Raw genomic sequence first — 16,526 nt, forward strand, 5'->3', positions numbered from 1 at the left:
ACTTTTAATTAGTCACACTTTTGTTTCAAAAACCTCGGTTAGCGAGTTCATTGCACACTGTTTTGTCTTAAAAACTCACTTAGTAACGGCTCTAAGGAAGTAGGGCGTTACAACTTGGTATCAGAGCGAGCCAAGGTTTATTGGTTCTGGAGATCGACCGAACATGTACGCTCGCTGTCAGTGACAAGCTCGACTCAGGGTTGGTTGGTGTGATTGATTGATATGCTGAACATATGTTTGAATGCCCTGTTTGCCTGTTTACTTATATGGAGCATGATAGATGAAATAACATATGCATGAGATACTGATAGGGCCTGGCCCTTGACTATTGCATGTTGAGATTAATGCATGCTGAATAACATTATTATGCATGTGGATGAAAATTGGCATAATGGTTCGCATATTGAGCGTATGTGGTTAGTTTTCTGAATTAAATTCATATGTTATATCTGTTTACTGGCTTGTATGAAGCATGATGAGTATGGATATACTTAGTGATGATTGAATCTGGTAGCTAAATGTATATCATTGTGGATTTGACCTAGTATATGCTTGGGTGTGCATTATACCTGTGGATATTTGGACCTAGTGGTGGTTTGGTTCAGAGTAGGAACCCCAGAGTTCAAGTGTTGGGTCAGTTTTGACAGGTGGAATTGTGTTGTTGGTTCCTAGAAGGGTTTGGGGACCTGATATTGTGTTGAAAGGGGGGTTTTTAGATATAAGTTGGAGTTGAAATCTCCAGTTACCCCTGAGTGTAGCAGCAGAGGGTCACTAGTGTGTGAGTAGGCTGTGGAGTTTGTTAGTTGAGATGGGATAGAAGAACAGCGGATTTCTCTGGGGAAATAGCTGATTTATATGCTTTAACAGTAAAGGTGACCAGTGCTGGTTTACTGTGAGGTATGGACAGATAAAGGTATTATATGAGAGGTTTTAGGGGTGTCATCCTCGGTTTTTGAGGAGAGTTCGAGTTGACAAGGAATTTATCAATAGGTGAGCAGAGTTAATTCCACCCTTGGTTAAGAGGATGAGAGAACCTGATTAGAGGGTTGTGTTAAATATTGAGGCAGGGAGATGCCTGGATTTGGTACTCGGGCTGAGGTACTGGCTTAATGGGTTGGAAAGAACCTAGATGGTGAATGGTTAGAAGAGATTTTAAAGACATGATTAGAACCATGGAGACTGGTGGGCTTACAAGTTCGGTTCGGACTGTTAGGGTAGCAACAGCGTAATTCAATGGGTTTGGTAAAGCGGGTAGTCCATTTCAGGAAGTTATACAGATGGATGTACCTGGAATTGGTGGCGACCCATTTAAGGACATGAGATCTGGAATAGTCTAAGGCATTTGGGCTGCTTTGAGGAAAGAGTTTTTGTCTGCATGTGGATGGCGGAGAGGGCCATATTGTTTGAGGAACTGATGGTTGATGTATAGAGCATGAGTGCTAGAGCCGCAAGGGTGGTGCTTCTTTGGATGGAATCAGTAAGGTTAGATTCGTGATAATCGAGTTAAAGGAATCCCGGATATTTCTATGGCTTCTGGTTTGCCAAAAAGGGGGGAAAAGTCTGATTGATAAGATGGTGCTTGTGTTGATAGAACGCAGCGAGGTCGGATTCTCAATTTTTGCGGTAGAAGGACCCTAGACAGTGCTTGGGCACCTAATTTGAGTTTGGAAAGAAACATGAGTGAGAAGCTAGTTACCAAGATGGCGATAGGAACCAGGGAGGTTATTGGTATGCGTGAGGGAGAGGATGCCACCTGAGAGGAGGTCAGGCGAGGGCATGACGTCTGCATGGGATGACTCAGTACGATAGAATGGAATTCCCGTGGTGAGGGAACGGAGAACTTGAATGCCTCGCTACATTCGTAGTTCGAGGCCGATTCCTCGAGGATGAGTATTTTACGGAATGGTTTATGCTTTGGACATATAACGAACTGGAAGGACTCGGTGTTTTGAATGCTCCGAGAGGGTGATGGACATAGAGAGGTCGCCTCAATGGTGCCATTTGAGAGGCTAAGGACAGTAATGCTTATTGAGAAGGAATTAGAAGCTCTGGCAGATGGATTGTTGTGGATATCATCTGGAGTACGTGAAGGAGACAGAGCTGACCAGTAGGAAAGCTATATGGTTATGCACAGAAAGATTTAGGTAATACTTCAAGGTCAGACTACAGATAGGATTGGTTTAAGGAATGTTGTAAGAGACGGTTTTGGCCGATAGAAAGCCTATTGAAGCAATCGAAGGAATTTGAGCCTGGTGTAGCCACTGTGTTATACTACGGGGGTTGTTAGCATCGTCGGGGTAGGACGAAAAGTACGATGTTGGATACAAGGTAGGACGATGTCTCCAAGAGTGGATCTATGACCTGTTAATTTCCAGTTGGAAACCAAGGAGAGAGACATTTCAGGAATTTTGTTTTGAACTGAGTAAAGTGCGAGGAGTTGGTAACAAAGATTCTAGATTTGGTTCAAGCTACGGCAGCACAGGTAAGTTCTTTAAGTAGAGGATACAAGAATGGTTCAGGCAAGTTCCCTTCAAGTTCACGAGCAGTACATGTGGATTACTCCCAGACGGAAATGGTGAGCAAGTGACTATGCGAAAGACGTTTGTACCCAGAAGGCAGAGTCTCAGGTAAGGTTCTACGGATTGTTAGTTTGAGCGTCGTCAGGAATACTCAGATTAGAGCTACAAGGAGAAAGGTCAGGCATGAGGAGATTTGATCTGAAGCCGCAAAGAAGCTAATGAAGAACGTCCGAAGAATTGAAGGCATAACAAGACTGGTAAGCGCGTCATCTACTGCACGAGCATCTCCGGGAGACAACTACATCAGAGGCGAGGGGAACAGTAAACTCGAGGTGAGACGGACTGAGTGGTATCAAATCTGAAAGAAATTCAGAAGACAAGGTGTGATTGTTTAGTATCTGCTAATGCGGGAGTATGCGTGTGATTTGGTTAAGTAAAGAGTGATTTCATAAAGGACCTGATCCATTGTAGGGTTATGGAAATGTGCGAGTGCATCACGGATTGTGCACGCCCAGGCGCAGTTGGCGCGAGCGTGGATCGAACCTTGCGGGAGGCGATAGAATGGATCATGGTTGATACACTTGGAACGTTAAGTCGATTGTTGTGTATGGCATAAGGTACTTGAGTTATGGGGTATTAGTAAGAAGGTTAACGTTGAGGCCCAGTTGTGGTGAAAAGTAGCAGACTGATGATCAGTGTTTGAGTTCTCGATTGGACGAGGGGAAATTTAATTGGAGGCGGAACTCCTAGCGGTAAGGCGCGTGTCAGTCGGGGAATAACGCCATAGATGGTATTGGGGTGGTCAAAGCAACGACTGAGATCGGCATGATGTTAATAGGTAAGGGTTAGCTGGTGAGCGTCACTGAGCTATGGAATTCGAAGTGTTGACTTGAGTTGAAACAGGGGAGGACCCTGTCATGGTGGTACAGTAGGATACCAGGATCGAGTGAAGGATCCAGGTAGGATATGATTTTGAATGAGGATTCTGAATGGACATCATTCTACCTCCTAGGGTACGTTGTACCGGGAGGGTTGAGCGGGTGACAGAGTTTAGGTGATGTGGTAGTGTATCATGGGAATAGACCACATTAGACCTTAAGTAAGGTATTTGGACATGAAAAGTTGAACTCAGTTGTTTGAGTTAATGTTGGTTGGGTCGAGTGAACTGGCTTCAGGACGGAGCGTCGATGATATCGAATTGAGACCCTTTAGTAGTTTAAATTTTGGAATGGACTTAGAGAACGAAAAGAACAGAGTGGGAACCTGGAATTATCAATTGATTGCAAGTGGAATAGTAGCCTGAAAGATATCAGACATCTTAAAGAATTGAGCGCTAAGTAGGCGGATACTGGAGGTATTAAGGGAAGCGTAATCCCTGATGAGTTAGTCGTGGTAGCAGTTGCTGGAGTCTGGTTAATGAAACACGACATAGGACATGGTAAGAGGTAAAGGTTAGTGAATACTACGTTTTGGCATTGGTTCAGAGTGAAAGCCAGACAAGTGGTTGGAATTGTTAAGGCAAGAGTATCTGCCTATTTGAAAGGATAAAGAGCTTGTGAATGGTTAAATTATGAGGAAATAAAGCTCCGGAAGGAAAGAGTTGCATCTCTGCGTAATAACAGACGAGGATCTGTGAGGCGTTCAAAGAAAGAAGGGAGAGTTCTGACCCTTGATTCAACATAAAATTTCGAAGTTGTACTAGGTGTTAGGCCAGCGGAGCCTACAAGCTGATCCAAACTAGTAGAGGTGATGACGTTTGAGTATCTATGGAATCAGGAATAAGACAATGAATTGGTCATTGTAATCTAGGCAGACCCTGGGCTTCGGCAGGGTTGCGGTGTTAAAGGGGGGGCTATCGAGAGTATGGCTATTAGACGAGATCTTGCGAGCCAAGATTGTTACTCCTGTAAGAGTGTTGTTGAAAAGTAAAGTAAGGCGATGGACCTTGGAGATTGTGGTCAGATTGCGGGTTGTTGACTGATGTGTTTGGGTAAATTTCGAGGACGAAATTTTTATGAGGAGGGGATAGTTGTAACGACCCAAATTCGCTAATAAGGCTTAAGGGCCTTGATTAGTGTGCCAGGAGGGCAGGTTGGGACTTATGTGTGATTTTATGAATTAAATGCATGATTATGATTTAAAGCATGTTATTTGGCTATTTGTTTAACTGAGATGCATGGCTATGTTTACTAGTATGCATGTAGGCCCGGATCGTGTTAGAAGGGCATAATTGTAATTTTGGCCATGTTGGGCATAACTGTATTGATATGTGATAACTGTATTCTGTGAATTGTACCACGTGGGTGTGGTTGTATTATTGTGATGCACGTGCCGAGACGGTTCTAGAGAGCTAGTTAACTCAAGAGTCACAACGGGATTTCTATACCCGGCTCGGGAGGAGCCTAGGGGTACCTCGGGAATTTTATGGTTAAGTTGAGATTTAGCGGGTAATGGTTATTGGAGATTTAGTAACCTGGGTAACCATTAGTTACTGCTGTGAGTAACAAGTTTTAGAAAGAAAATGGTAGAAATGAAATAGAAGAGTAATGACTTAAGTGCCCTTGAAGGTTTAGATTGGAAAGATTAATAGGAAGGGGTAATTTGGTCTTTTGGCAAGGGGATTATGAAAATTTCAGCTGTGATCTAAGGGGGTACGGTTTGGGCATTTGGGGTCACTTGTGGCATTGATAGAAATTGAAGAGAAGAAAGAGGGGGAGAAAGAAGAGCTAGGGCAAGTGAAGAGAAAAGAAGAAGAAGGGTGAAGGGCTGAAGTGGGAACTTGGGAGGAGGATCTAGGGAGCTTTTGAGTGGATTCTCCATTTGAGGTAAGGATCTTGTGCATATTTAAGTTTGATTTCTGTTTTGAGTTGTGGATCTAAAGCTTGAGTTAGTTTCATGCCTTGGTTTGAGTTTTTCTGAAGTTAGAAATCAAGGGTTGAATTTTGGGTATGAGTGTGTTTTGGATCTTGATTCTAGTGTTTGTAGGTTGATAGAATGTTCATATGAAGTTTGGATTTGAGTTTTGGGGTTTAGGTATTGGTTTAGGATGATTTGGAGAGGTTGAAGCTCGGGAAAACGCGAAGGAAAAACCCAGAATTCTGGGTCTGCGAGGGCGTGCCGCGGCACGGGTTTTGCTTGCCGCGGCGGGGAGCCTCTGGTTTCTGGGTGCCGCGGCACAAGAAAGTTGTGCCGCGGCACAAGGCAAATTTCAGGATGGCATTTTTAGGCAATTTTAGGCCTTTGCTCCGGGGCTTCGGGGGATGTCTCCGGGATGTTGTTTTAAGGTTTTAGAGGTCCCGAGAGTGCGGGATTGGTCCCGGGAAGTGGTTTTGGGTTGATTAGTATTGAGGGATGTTTCTTGTGTGTTGTGACTAGGTTGTTGGTGAGGCTCGTGCTTGAGGACCGTGCTCGTGGCTCTAGTGCATCAGGAGGCTCGGAATTCAGGTAAGAAAACTATAACACCCGAGGTTAGGGCATGGCCCCAGATTGTGTTATGTGCAAATGTTTAAACTTAAATGAATCATGATGTGTGTGAATGATTATTTCGAATGTACTATATGTGTGATTATGATGAAATGAGCGGCCGTGGGCCGAGTACGGCGTAGGCCGGGGCGGCCGTGGGCCGAGTACGGCGTAAGCCGGGGCGGCCGTGGGCCGAAAGTAACACCTAGCACATGGGATGCTATATTCAGGGTGGGACCCAAGGGATACATGAGTTATCCTCGCGGTGAGAACCGATACCCCAGGCTTCGGTAAGGCTCTGGGGCGGCTTGGCCGTGTTTGCTTAGTCTAATGATTGACTTGTTTATTGTGGATTATCTGTTATGATAAACTGTATACATTGCATATGTTATGTCCTGCATGAGTTTTCTTGCTGGGCTTCGGCTCACGGGTGCTCTGTGTTGCAGGTAAGGGCAATGACTGAGTCAACCAACCATGAGTACGGAGAGCGTGAAGCGACGTGTACATGTTTGGCCTGCCCGACTGCTTTGGTTGGGGGTTTATTCGAAAATGGCTGTAATATTCTATAATTTTATAATTTCTCAAACTATAACCTTATTTCAAGATGTAATTAGTTTTCAAACCTTATTTTGGGATCCCAACTGTTTAATAATAGAAGTTTTGATGAAACGATGCATTTTCAAAGATTACAGCCTTAACTTTTAATTAGTCACACTTTTGTTTCAAAAACCTCGGTTAGCGAGTTCATTGCACACTGTTTTGTCTTAAAAACTCACTTAGTAACGGCTCTAAGGAAGTAGGGCGTTACAGTTCTAGTTATAATCCAGAAACAATTCGTGTATATATTACACAAAAACGTGAAATCAAAGTGGGTGATAAAGTAGCTGGAAGACATGGAAATAAAGGTATCGTTTCAAAAGTTTTACCCAAACAAGATATGCCTTATTTACAAGATGGAAGACCTGTTGATATGGTCTTCAACCCATTAGGAGTACCTTCACGAATGAATGTAGGACAGATATTTGAATGGTCGCTCAGGTTAGCGGGGGAGTTGCTAGATAGACATTATCGAATAGCACCTTTTGATGAGAGATATGAACAAGAGGCTTCGAGAAAACTAGTCTTTTCTGAATTATATGAAGCCAGTAAGCAAACAGCGAATCCATGGGTATTTGAACCCGAGTATCCGGGAAAAAGCAAAATATTTCATGGAAGAACGGGGGATCCTTTTGAGCAACCTGTTATAATAGGAAAACCGTATATCTTGAAATTAATTCATCAAGTTGATGATAAAATACATGGACGTTGCAGTGGACATTATGCACTTGTTACACAACAACCCCTTAGAGGAAGGGTCAAGTAAGGGGGACAATAGGTAGGAGAAATGGAAGTTTGGGCTCTAGAAGGATTTGGTGTTGCTCATATTTTACAAGAGATGCTTACATATAAATCGGATCATATTAGAGCTTGCCAAGAAGTACTTGGTACTGCGATCATTGGAGGACCAATACCTAAACCCGAGGATGCTCCAGAATCTTTTCGATTGCTCGTTAGAGAACTACGATCCTTGGCTCTGGAATTGAATCATTTCCTTGTATCTGAGAAGAACTTCCAAATTAATAGGAAGGATGCTTAATCGGAAGGAATCAGAATTTTTCTTCTATGATCGATCGGTATAAACATCAACAACTTTGAATTGGATCAGTTTCTCCTCAACAAATAAGTGCTTGGGCCAAAAAAATCCTACCTAATGGAGAAATAATTAGAGAGGTGACAAAACCCTACACTTTTCATTACAAAACCAATAAACCTGAAAAAGATGGCTTATTTTGTGAAAGAATTTTTGGGCCTATAAAAAGTGGGATTTGTGCTTGTGGATATTATCGAGTAATTGGAAATGACAAAGAAGGCCCGAAATTTTGTGAACAATGCGGAGTCGAGTTTGTTGATTCTCAAATACGAAGATATCAAATGGGTTACATCAAACTGGCATGCCCAGTAACCCATGTGTGGTATTTGAAATGTCTTCCTAGTTATATCGCAAATCTTTTAGATAAGCCGCTTAATGAATTAGAAGGCCTAGTATACTGCGATGTGTGATTTGATAAAAATTATGTTACAAATGCAGAATGAGAAACTGTCATCCCATTCAATTGAATTAGGATGTCCCATATTTGAAATGTCTCTTGGTAAAAGTAACATGAAACTCAGAATTATAGGTGTGTTCAATACTCCCAAGTGAAAAGGGAAATTGGTCTATGGTCAATTAAGTAACAAATAAATCGATTTTATAGTTATACCTCGTGAAAAAAAAGACTTATTTCTTTATGTTATGTGTAATTAATCATTCCTTTTCGTTTAGAAAGAAATGAAATTATGTTTCTGTCCAAATAAGCAAATATGTCATGGTTTTCGGAGTTTATTCATCGCATATAGGCTTTAAGGACATCGTGACATAACCGTCGAGGCGAAGTAGGGACCTAAAAGATTGAATGGAAAGATACATAGACAAGTAAATCCCTTATGAATTGAATTTGAAGGCATTTCTTTACTTTAATTAAGTTTACTTAAGTTAAGGAGGGGGATTCATCATTCGAAGGGAAGTAGACTACTCAAGAACTTCACATTTCATTTCTTTTTTTATTGAATTAGTAATTCAATAAAAAAAAAAGAATTCAGAAAATATAATAAAAATCCAATAAATAAATAAAAAATCAATAAAGAAGAATGAATCAATGAAATGTTGCTTGATCTTCTTTAGGAACTTGAGTAAGGAGTAGATTGGGGGTTTTATAGAATTTGAAAGTGAAAAACCCCCTTTTTTATCTTTATTTGGTGTAACTACTTAAGTCGGATGAAAGGAAACTTTCACGTCCGATTTTGAAAGGGGGAGATCCGATAGGATCCTATCCAAAATTTTCTTTTGCTAGGCCCATAGCTAAAAAACCTACTTTCTTACGATTACGAGGTTCATTCGAATATGAAATCCAATCCTAGAAATATAGCATCCCCCTTTTTTTTACTACTCACGACTTCGATGCATTTCGAAATCGAGAAATTTCTACTGGAGCATGTGCTATCCGAGAACAATTAGCCAATCTGGATTTGGGGATTATTATAGATTCTTCGTTAGCAGAATGGAAATAATTAGGGGAAGAAGGGCCCATGGGTAATGAATGGGAAGATCAAAAAGTTGGAAGAAGAAAGGATTTTTTGGTTAGATGCATAGAATTAGCTAAGCATTTTATTCGAACAAATATAGAACCAAAATGGATGGTTTTATGTCTATTACCAGTTCTTCCTCCCGAGTTGAGACCAATCATTCAAATATATGGCGATAAACTAATGAGTTCGGATATTAATGAATTCTATAGAAGAGTTATCTATCGAAACAATACTCTTATCGATTTATTAGCAACAAGTAGATCTACGCCAAGGGAATTAGTAATGTGTCAGGAGAAATTGGTACAAGAAGCTGTGGATACCTTTCTTGATAATGGAATCTGCGGACAACCAATGCAAGACGGTCATAATAAGGTTTACAAGTCGTTTTCGAATGTAATTGAAGGCAAAGAGGGAAGATTTCGTGAGACTCTACTTGGCAAACGGGTTGATTATTCGGGGTGTTCTGTCATTGTCGTAGGTCCTTCAATTTCATTACATCGATGTGGATTGCCACGCGAGATAGCAATAGAACTTTTTCAGACATTTATAATTCGTGGTTTAATTAGACAACATTTTTCTTCGAACATAGGAGTTGCTAAGAGAAAAATTCGAGAAAAAGAGCCGATTGTATGGGAAATACTTCAGGAAGTTATGCAAGGGCATCCCGTATTGCTGAATAGGGCGCCCACTCTACATAGATTAGGCATACAGGCCTAACCCATTTTAGTAGAAGGACATGCTATTTGTTTACATCCATTACTTTGTAAGGGATTCAATGCTGACTTTGATGGAGATCAAATGGCTGTTCATGTACCTTTATCTTTAGAGGCTCAAGCAGAGGCTCGTTTACTTATGTTTTCTCATACAAATCTGTTGTCTCCAGCTATTGGGGATCCTATTTCCGTACCAACTCAAGATATGCTTATTAGGCTCTATGTATTAACGAGTGGTAATCGCCGAGGTATTTGTGCAAATAGGTATAATCCCTCTAATCACAGAAATTCTCAAAATGAAATAATTGGTGATAATACCGATAAATATATAAAAGAACCCTTTTTTGGTAATTCCTACACTGCAATTGGAGCTTATCGGCAGAAAAGAATCCATTTAGATAGTCCTTTGTGGCTCCGGTGGTGACTCGATCAACGCGTTATTACTTCAAGAGAAACTCCCATCGAAGTTCACTATGAATCTTTGGGTACCTATCATGAGATTTATGGACATTTACTAATAGTAAGAAGTATAAAAAAAGAAATTCTTTGTATATATGTTCGAACTACTGTTGGTCATATTTCTCTTTATCGCGAAATCGAAGAAGCTATACAAGGGTTTTGCTGGGCCTTCTCATACGGTACCTAATCATATGGTATCCAAGCTAAGTAGTTCTCTGAATCTAGTGTGAATTTGAGTCCCTCCGGTTCAACAAGGAACATAATTCCTGAATTTCTACTCGAATCAAGATCGAGAAAAGGAAGTTTTCCAATCATTGACTCAAACCCATTGTCAAACCCCACTCATCAGAATATGGAGGTACTTATGGAAAAACGGGCCGGTCTGGTCTTTCACAATAAAGTGATAGATGGAACTGCCATTAAACGACTTATTAGTAGATTAATAGATCACTTCGGAATGGCATATACATCGCACATCCTGGATCAAGTAAAGACTCTGGGGTTCCGGCAAGCCACTGCTACATCTATTTCATTAGGAATTGATGATCTTTTAACAATACCTTCTAAGGGATGGCTAGTCCAAGATGCTGAACAACATAGTTTGATTTTGGAAAAACACCATCATTATGGAAATGTACATGCGGTCGAAAAATTACGACAATCTATTGAGATATGGTATGCTACAAGTGAATATTTGCGTCAAGAAATGAATCCTAATTTTTGGATGACTGATCCTTTTAATCCAGTTCATATGATGTCCTTTTCGGGAGCTAGAGGAAATGCATCTCAAGTACACCAATTAGTAGGTATGAGAGGATTAATGTCAGATCCACAAGGACAAATGATTGATTTACCTATTCAAAGCAATTTACGTGAAGGATTTTCTTTAACAGAATATATCATTTCTTGTTATGGAGCCCACAAGGAGTTGTGGATACTGCTGTACGAACATCAGATGCTGGATATCTTACACGTAGACTTGTTGAAGTAGTTCAACACATTGTTGTACGTAGAACAGACTGTGGCAACATCCAAGGGATTTCTGTGAGTCCACGAAATGGGATGATGTCGGGAAGAATTTTTATCCAAACATTGATTGGCCGTGTATTAGCGGACAATATATATATAGGACCACTGTGCATTGCCATTCGAAATCAAGATATTGGTATTGGACTTGTCAATCGATTCATAACTTTTCAAACACAACTCATCTCTATCCGAACTCCCTTTACTTGTAAGAGTGCGTCTTGGATCTGCCGATTATGTTATGGTCGGAGCCCTACTCATGGCGACCTTGTCGAATTGGGAGAAGCTGTAGGTATTATTGCGGGTCAATCTATTGGGGAACCGGGCACTCAACTAACATTAATAACTTTTCATACCGGTGGAGTATTCACCGGAGGTACTGCCGAACATGTACGAGCCCCTTCTAATGGAAAAATCAAATTCAACGAGGATTTGGCTCATCCTACACGTAGACGTCATGGGCATCTCACTTTTCTATGTTCTATAGACTTGGATGTAATTATTGAGAGTGAAGATATTAGCCATAACGTGACTATTCCACCAAAAAGTTTGATTTTAGTTCAAAACGATCAATATGTAGAATCAGAACAAGTGATTGCTGAGATTCGCGCAAGAACATCCACTTTTAATTTTAAAGAGAGGGTTCGAAAACACATTTATTCTAACTCTGAGGGAGAAATAAGCGGCCAAGCTCACCAACAATCTGCACGCTTAGCCGCATTGTTCATCTTGACAGGGAAGGAGAAAGGAAGGCTATGAATTGAGCTAACGCCCTCTGTAACCCCAAGGAAGGGGGTTGATCCTTGCACCGAACTCTAAGCGAGTGGCTCATCGTGAGACCCTAGCCCGATGCCTTTTAACCGAAGCGAAGTTAGTCACAGGTCAACCCTTCAAAGTTCTTCTTACTCCCCAATTCTGTACCCTTGGCTAACTTGTTTTCCTGCGTTGCTCCCTTCTCATCTAAACTATCTTTCTCTCCTAACGTTGAGCGTGAAAGCGGCTTTGAACGGTCTTTCTTTGTGAGGATTGGGCTGGCTTCTTTCCTCATCCGAAAGGATTGTCCTTACAAGGAATGAACGTTCCAAGTGCATCCAGCAGGAATCGAACCTACGAATTTACCCAGCTGGGCACTTTTACCATTCAGCCATGGATGCTTAGAGACTCAGTGAGTGAACTATGTTTTGGTATTCCTTCTTGAGCTTCTATTTCGTCCGTTAAAGGAGATTCAGGAAAAGATGGAATAGGATGACGTGTTTCCAGAATAAACAAGATACGAGTTAAGAAGGGGGAGTTAGCAAAGTTAGACAAGATTGGAAGGGGCATAGGAACATGAATTGATGTACCAGATCAGATAATGCTCCCAAGTTGATGCGATGTATTCCACCAGTTTACTGAAGACTTGATTATTGGTATATCGATCGGTCCAGCACGGATTGAAATAGAAGTCGGTTCGACAGGAAGCTTTTGAAAACGCAGTGCACCCAGGTAAATAAGGAACAAGATGAATACAGAGGTTAAATGAGCATCCCACACCCAAAAGGTGCCCCACATAGGTCTTCCCGAAACCCCCCAGTAACTAAGGTAAACAACGTAAAATAAGCACCCATTTCTGTACCGGTTCCGGAAGAACGAAGAAAAAGAGGATGTTTTGTTAATAGGAAAAATAAGGTGTTTATAGCTGTCGCGATATAAACAAGAATACTCATCCGAGCCGCAGGAACATGTACATACGGAATACGAGAATTTCCACCTTGTTGAAGATCTAGTGGTGCTACCCGAAGACTTAAATGAATAGCCATCGCTGTTAAGAACAACCGAGATCTAATGATAATTTGCGCGTAGCTTCTGGTCTTTGACATCAAAAAATAAGGTTGTAACGAAACAGACATATGATAATTTTGTCCTAGCTAGTGTAAGAAGAAAGACATGGATCTATATTCAATACGCAATCAAAGGATTTCCCCCTTCTTTGTTTTCGCTCCGCTCATGCATGGCACTCCTTGCTCACGGAGCGGCATACCGAAAAAAGAAAGGTTTTGGAAGAAAAAAAAGTAGATTCCCTTTCGTGACCAAGAGCACTTCCTTGATCCAAACCGAGTTTTTCATTCCTTAGCTTGGTGCAAAAGGCTTCTCGTGTGTCCTTTTTCAAGCCCATCTCGAATACGATGCGATAGGTCTGCAAGCCTGTTGGTGGCTACCACTGCCTCACACTTAAATGCCACCAGCTCTGTCTTCCTACTTAAGGCATCCACGACCTGGTTGGTCCGTCCAAGATTATACTCTAGCACCATATCAATCAAACTTGCCATCATCCCTGTTTTGGCATGAGTTTCCTCTAGGTCAGGAAGTCACTCGTCGCCACATTATCCGTCTTGACCACAAATTGTGACCCACCTCCACGTTCTCAAGTAGTGCACTATTGATGTCATCTCCTTCTCTTGGACCACGCCTTTCGGTCTCATTGAGCTTTTGGCTCTCATATGCTACTGGGTTACCTTATTATACTAGCACACCGCCTATGGCATAGTCTGACACATCCTTGTCTACTTCAAATGGCTTAGTGTGATCTAGCAACTGCAATACGGGGTCATCAATCACTTCCTGCTTTAGGTCCTCAAAAGCTCTTTGACACTCTTCCGATCAGTGCAGTGCCATGATCGGTCCGTACGTCCTTCTTTAGGATATTTTTGAGTTGAGCAGCCCTCTTCGAGTAACTTACGATGAATCTTTGGTAATAGTTCCCGAGCCCTAAAAATGATCTTAGCTCACTCACCTTGGTAGGTGCTTGCCACTCATCGATGGCTCCGATGCTCATCCAATGTCCTAGGAATAGGATCTCTGTCTGTCCAAAGGAGCATTTCTCTTTCTTTACATAGAGGCTCGAGAGACCTTAATACCTTTAAAACGGTCTGGAAGTGGCTAACGTGGTCGTTTAACGGATAGCTATAGCCCACGATCGAAGTATACGACCAGTCGTCTAAGTACGGGTGGAATAGCTCATTGTAGAGGGTGTAGAACGTGGCAGGGGCATTGGTGAGTCCAAAAGGCATAACCAAATCAAATGCCCCTTCATTATTAAGGTTGCTTGCTTGTCACACAGGTCATCTTTGGCTCGTCTCCTTCCACGATACGCACTTCGTAGTAGCCCAACCGTAGATCCAACTTCGAGAAGTATCTCGCGCTTATTGATTAGGGCGAAGAAGTCTGCAATCAAAGTGGATATTTGTTCTTGATGGTTAGGTTACCTTGTTGAGCGCCTGATAATCAATGCACAAGGCTACCGCTTCTTCTGGAATAAATAAAACAGCACCCCCCCCCCCCCAGCAAGATAGGGAAAAAAAACCTTGGAGGCAAGAATATAAATAGGCCTCAAAGAGTTCCTGAAATCTTTTCCTAAGCTCAACCAAACCCCTTAACTAATAGATGCTAGTTGGGGGGCCATCTGCTAAACCCAGCCCCAGTCTAAGTAAAATGGGGTTTGGCTCCAGGCTCCAACTCGATCTTGTGGTAGACTGCCCCTCCTAGGGGGCACTTGGCAACTCACTCGTGGGGCATGATATCCCCCAATTCCTCAAGTACTTGCTGCACTTCCTGAGAAAGAAGTCATCTAGGTATTGGATCCGCTCTTCTGTTAGCATGAACATGAATTAGGTTCTATTCGTCTTTTTTATTCTTAAGAGAACCCCCCACCCGAACCATTCTTAAGACCACCAAGGCCTCTCGAATGAGTTCTACTATAGAAGCTTTCAACGTACACCCAAGGACAAATCTTTCACTCACTGAGAAGTGAAACCCTGTGACTAGATCGTCCTAAAGACGGATACGACGGGAAGAAGTGGCATTTTTAAGTGTTGCTGACTTAACATTTAGGTTTCGGCATAACAAAGCTTGCACTGTCTTTTCGCACTTAGGCGCACAGCGTGCCATTGGTAATGATTCTTCTACGGTGCCACAAATTTGCAAACTGATCCTAAGTAATCGTTGTTGTTCATTGAATTCTAGAAGAACTACTTCATTAGGATTGAGGAATTGCTGCAATTCTTCCTGAATAGCCTGGATTCTCCCATCGAGAGTCACCTTGAAAGTCTCACCTAAACTCTTTCGACTGAATATGATAAAGCCTATAAAACAACAAGCTACTATCATTTCTTCATTATAGATTGAGATCTTCTTCGAACTTAATGCACAAATAGATATAATAGCAGAAAATAGCATCTTTCTAGCCTTCATATTCGTGGAAGTCAATCTCATTTAGAAAGCTTATCTCTATCTTTCAGCAACTGAACGGGAAGTGGTTTAGGAAAGGACTTTAGAATCGGATGCACTCGCCCAGGGAGAAAGGCCCTGACCCTGCCAACCAAGTCATAATAAAAAAGAAAGAAGAGAACGAGAGAACTTCATATTTTGGGAATTCTCTAGGAGTCATGTTTAACCTTGAATGCTATTAATAAATTCTACAGCAATAGTCCCTCAGACTCGGAAAGTAATAACGAAAATGGCTAACCCAATAGCAGATTCCGCAGCTGCCACCGTTAGAACAAATATAGCAAATAATTGACCCATCATATCATCCAAAGAAACGGAAAATACCAAAAAGTTCAAATTCATAGCTAATAACATTAATTCAATTGACATTAACATAATAAGAATACTTCATCTATTAAGGAGGATTCCCCAAATACCTAAAATAAAGATGATCATAGAAAATGTGAAATATTTGATAGGATCCATTTCAGGAACGTAGAATGTAAGAGAAATTCAAATGTTATAACTCCAGTACATCAGGAAATAGCGAATACAACTCCCCGCGCTCCAGGGGTAGAATGAGGCGTTACTTAGTCTCTATCCAGTTCGTTTCATGGGATTCTTTCTATTATTTGAGCGTAGGTAAGGGATTTCTTATAAAAAAAAGACTCTCTCGGCTGTTGCTCTGCATATCCTAACGAATATGCGGAAGATTTTGCACTCCCCCATGCTCGTTCGCGATCATGTCGACCAAGCGCTCCATGCGCTTTTCGGCCGGGATACGCATTCCATCCATTCTCCGAAGATGGCGGATCCTCTCTATGAGCTTCTCTTGCGCCTTGAACATGTCACAAAACTTGCGTAAGTGGGCTTCAGTGAGCGGTTGCCCTTCCGATTCTTCTTGCAGGGGTGGGTGCGGCTTCTCGTTTTTCTTCTG

General features: G+C 41.7%; 4 pseudogenes; 3 read left to right on the forward strand and 1 right to left on the reverse strand.

The window, feature by feature from the left end:
- The window catches only part of LOC133825238 (DNA-directed RNA polymerase subunit beta-like), a 10,061-nt pseudogene extending 2,435 nt beyond the window's left edge, over positions 1–7,626 (forward strand).
- Positions 7,627–7,643: 17 nt separating this feature from the next.
- Positions 7,644–10,505, forward strand: LOC133825239 (DNA-directed RNA polymerase subunit beta'-like; annotated as a pseudogene).
- Positions 10,506–10,550: 45 nt separating this feature from the next.
- LOC133825240 (DNA-directed RNA polymerase subunit beta''-like) lies at positions 10,551–12,103 on the forward strand (annotated as a pseudogene).
- A 374-nt stretch (positions 12,104–12,477) lies between these two features.
- LOC133823293 (putative cytochrome c biosynthesis ccmC-like mitochondrial protein) lies at positions 12,478–13,233 on the reverse strand (annotated as a pseudogene).
- Positions 13,234–16,526: the final 3,293 nt, after the last annotated feature.

This window comes from Humulus lupulus, chromosome 3, assembly GCF_963169125.1.
Source record: "Humulus lupulus chromosome 3, drHumLupu1.1, whole genome shotgun sequence".
Taxonomy (NCBI): domain Eukaryota; kingdom Viridiplantae; phylum Streptophyta; class Magnoliopsida; order Rosales; family Cannabaceae; genus Humulus; species Humulus lupulus.